The sequence below is a fragment of the Mytilus edulis genome, chromosome 6 (genome assembly GCF_963676685.1).
Source record: "Mytilus edulis chromosome 6, xbMytEdul2.2, whole genome shotgun sequence".
NCBI lineage: Eukaryota > Metazoa > Mollusca > Bivalvia > Mytilida > Mytilidae > Mytilus > Mytilus edulis.
Genome location: NC_092349.1, coordinates 13,340,597 through 13,344,861, shown reverse-complemented (window position 1 = coordinate 13,344,861; position 4,265 = coordinate 13,340,597). Strand labels below are relative to the sequence as shown.

The following is a 4,265-nucleotide window of genomic DNA, read 5'->3' as shown; positions in this document are numbered from 1 at the left end:
AGAACAATTCGGACAGAAACAATAACCCAGAAAACATCCCAAAATGTTACTATTGTGGTCAACCTGGTCATTATGCCAGAAAATGTTATAATAATCCCAATAGAGTAACAGATTATAGGAATAACAAGACCACTCCTCCAAGACAAACAAATAATCCTTACACTCCCCAAGACAATAATAGTAGCAGGTCACAAGGTAAATTTAGATCAGACGTATACACATTAAACTAGAACGGGTTAACTCAGCTGACCAGAAGTTAGCCCTTAAGTTTAATGAAAACGGTCATAAATTGGATAATATTGGTTTAGGTGAACCAACAAGCAGTATAACTTTTAGTAATAGTAAAGAGGAAAATATTAGCAATAGTAAAAAGGAAAATATTAGTAATAGTAAAGAGGAAAATATTAGCAATACATGCAATAGTAATAGTAAAAGTAAAGAGGAAACTAGTAGTAATAGTAATAGTAAAGAGGAAACTAGTAGTAATAGTAATATATCTTCTGTCACTTTAGAAGATACAAATTTAGTTTGTTCTAACCCAATTTTAGGAAGTGAACAATCAGTTGCAAGTAATGTTATTGCAAGACAAGTACTCCGAAGTGATGGAGTCTATGTCGAAGGACATATCCAAGGGTCTGAGGTTAATTTTACTGTAGATACAGGGGCAGTCCGGACAGTATTATCCGTGTATGCCTTTAATAAAATTCCTCATGTTAATAGACCAATCTTGGAAAAGTCTAATACTTTAGCTTGTGCTGATGGCAAACCCCTAAAGGAGCTAAGGAAAGCTATTTTTGAAATTAAATTAGGAAATTTATGTTTTGATACAGAAATGATAGTTGCAAATATAGAAGACGAAGCTTTGTTAGGACTAGATGTTTTGATGAAATCTCAGTGGGGTCCTGCTGACATAAAGTTAACAGAAGGAATTATACTGCTCGGTGGTCATGCTGTCCATTGTACACAAATTGGCCAAAGAAATGAATTTATACGAAAAATTTATGGGGAAGCTTACTATGAAACTCCCCCAAGGTCTGAAAATTTTGTTGATGTTTTCATTGACCGACTTGATGATGATTCTCCTGAAACAGTTCAAGATTGCATTTTACAACCCACTGAGAAATTTTCAGAAAGATTTCAATTAGTAATGGCACCATGTTTAGTCAATAGTAATAGTAGCCAAGGTAACATAAGCCAAGATGTTACTTGTAATACTAGTCGTGCTAGTACATGTAGTATAATCATGATAATGAACCCATACATGTATGATCAAGATACAGTAATTGGTTCAGCAGAAATTGTTGAACATGAACCAAAGATGCTATTAAAATGTGAAGACACACTTGATGTAAATAACCAAATTGCAATGAGAAGACTGCAATTTCATGCCTCAAATTTAGAGTCTGGAAAGGGGGTATCCGAAGAAGAAATAGGTAGACATTTGACTACTAAAGAAAAAGATCTGAGACCAGAACCACCCCCTACAATACATTTGGTACATGTAGCAACAAAGCTCCAGTTGCACAAAAGAAGCAGAAGAAGTCCCTGGTAGCTACATGAAGAGAAATTTAATTTAAGATTGAATAAAGATGTACATGTAATTTTAATTTTTAATAGAAATGTTATGGCAATGTTATGGTATTGTTTATTTGAATTGATAATATCAAAAGTAATTTAAGGTTATCATAAGATTAAAAGTTATTGAAAAAATTAATTTAGACTGAAAATTTATTTGGAAAGTTGAAAAGTTAAGAAATTATTTATATTAGATACAGTCAAAGCTTTTAAGTGTTAAAAGTTAAATTTTGGGTGTATTTTTGAACTTATATTTAAATATTTTGGTACTATTTGCATGGTAACTAAAATTTTCCTTCAGAAACCTCTGGTTCTTAGCCATGTTCCAGTTTGTTCATAACGTTCAGTAATTTTCCACATTCGGTACATATATATGTCTGTTTGGTATCTACTGCCCTCGTGCTGATGGTCATAATGGTGAAACTTCAGGTGTATCTGTAAAATATAATATATAAAAGATATATATATTTATGTATGATTTTTACATAATCTGGTAATATGTTATGATGTATTTGTGTTATAATCATAGATTGTATTAATAAGAAAGCTAATTTCATCCAGTTTTAGAAATAATTTCTTTTTAAGAAGAATATGTATTTAAGACATAGAAAAATTTTAAATGGAAACTTTTGCAAAAGTTTAAAGTATTTGCGGGGACGCAAATAATGGAAAGGGGGTAAAATGTAGAGTACGACGACTAGGGTACATGTATTTTCATGTATTTTATTATGACGTGTGATAGACATGTAAGATATTTTTGATGTATGTTTTAAATTGGTATTAATAAAGCATACTGTCTAATATTCTGTAATTTTTATGTAAGTTATGATGTAGGAAACAGTAACTGTGTGAAATAACTTGTATTATACTACTTGTAATGCTTGTAGTCTGGAACATATGATAACTGAAGCAAATAAGTTTTAATTAACATTTAATAAGTAAAGTTAGAACAATTATAGTATTATGATTCTTGTAGAAATATTGAATTGAATGTCATTTGTATATTTGATAAACCAGTTGAAGTTCATATTATATAATTTACCAGTTCATAGTAATAATCCAATGAATAATCCAACTGTATGTCTTTTATTTTTGTGAAGATCCACTTGTAGAAACTGTAGTAAATCGTAGTAAATTCCACGCACCTACAGGTGCTTGAATTTTATGAATGAAATGTATTGACATGCGCAGTAGAATCCATGTGTCACTTGGGACGATTGTTCAATAAAAACACTATTTTTACGTGTTGGCAACTGTTTTCACATACTTCTTGTAATTCCTTTTAGTATTTGTAGTCAACGTCTTCAATGTTTTGTAGATGTTAATGCTCACTTTCCTTGATATTTAACATTTTGGTCCGCCGGTGACACACATAACTTTTCGCAATGTTGTTTACGTATTGCGACTTCCGGTGGCGCTGTATATATTGTTGTATTTTTAGTTACTATAGCAATTTGTTTAGTACCATGCAAACTTTGTTTATTATATAAAGGTTACTTAAATTGTATATTATTGTGATTTTTGTAATTTATTTAAGAATTCAAATATTTGGTTGGACGGCAAGCGCGCGATCCAACAATCCAACCATCCAACCATCCAACCATCCAACCATCCAACAATCCAACAATCCAACAGTGACGTAATTTCGACGCTTGGTCGTCAGTTCTGCTAAAACTTTTGGTTCTTACAGTTGGTATTTTTATTTGCTCGTTATTTATTTTAGTCAAAATGGTTAATTTTTCTTAGAAACTTATTATTTTTAAAAGGTTAAATTGTAAAGGAAAATAGTAAAGTTAGCGTTTTCAAAGTTTAAAAGGAATATTTCATTTTTAGCGGACTCTTTTAAAACTTTATTTCTAGTTTATCTTTTAAAGTTAGGATTATTGAAATTGTTCATTGAAGTTCTTGTTTACTGTTAACATTTGTCATTTTGTAATAAATAGGATTAAATAGGAAAACATTTGACAAGTAAGGGATAATTTCCTAAAGGTCTGGAAATTATAATAAACAATACAGTTTATGTATGGTATAAGCTGTATTTCATTGTTAGTTATTCAGAAAAGGCTCTGAATATATAACTAATAATAATAAACATGTTTTATGTAACTGGTGAGGTATCAGTTACAACTATATACAAAAATGTCAGAAAGAGGTATTCTGATTAAATTCACTTGAAGTTAGGATTTTCTCTTAGGTAATTTATTTTCTTAGTAAGATAGCAGAACTCAGCCTTTTTATGTATTTTTCTGACACACCAACATATTATCTCTTGAGTGTAGAGATAAGTTAATAAATATCTCTTGAGTTTAGAGATAAGTTAATGAATATCTCTTGAGTGTAGAGATAACTTTCTACATGTATTATACTGAATAGATTCTTGTCATATCATCTAAGTCTATAGTTTAAGTATATTACTAGTTAAAATTGTTGTCATATCTGGAATATAAATGAAAATATATGATTCTTGAAATGAATAAAAGATAGAAACTTATTTACGTGACTTTTAGCAAATGCCTATATTATACTGACCAGCTCATATCTTGTCGTACTGACTTTGTTATTTACAAACTACTCATATAATTTGAGTAAAAACTCTTGGGTCGAAGCATTTCAAGCCCCTGCCCGCTACAGTATTTTAAATGTTTTACTGATTTTTGGTACATTTATTTTTAAGTCAAGTGCTTTTTGCT

General features: G+C 30.3%; 1 long non-coding RNA gene across 1 annotated transcript; it reads right to left on the bottom strand.

The window, feature by feature from the left end:
* Positions 1–1,754: 1,754 nt before the first annotated feature.
* On the bottom strand, positions 1,755–2,755 carry LOC139527166 (uncharacterized). Its single transcript, XR_011665286.1, has 2 exons — positions 2,618–2,755; positions 1,755–2,010 (listed from the first exon to the last, which is right to left on the bottom strand). It is a non-coding gene; the product is annotated as an uncharacterized lncRNA (long non-coding RNA).
* Positions 2,756–4,265: the final 1,510 nt, after the last annotated feature.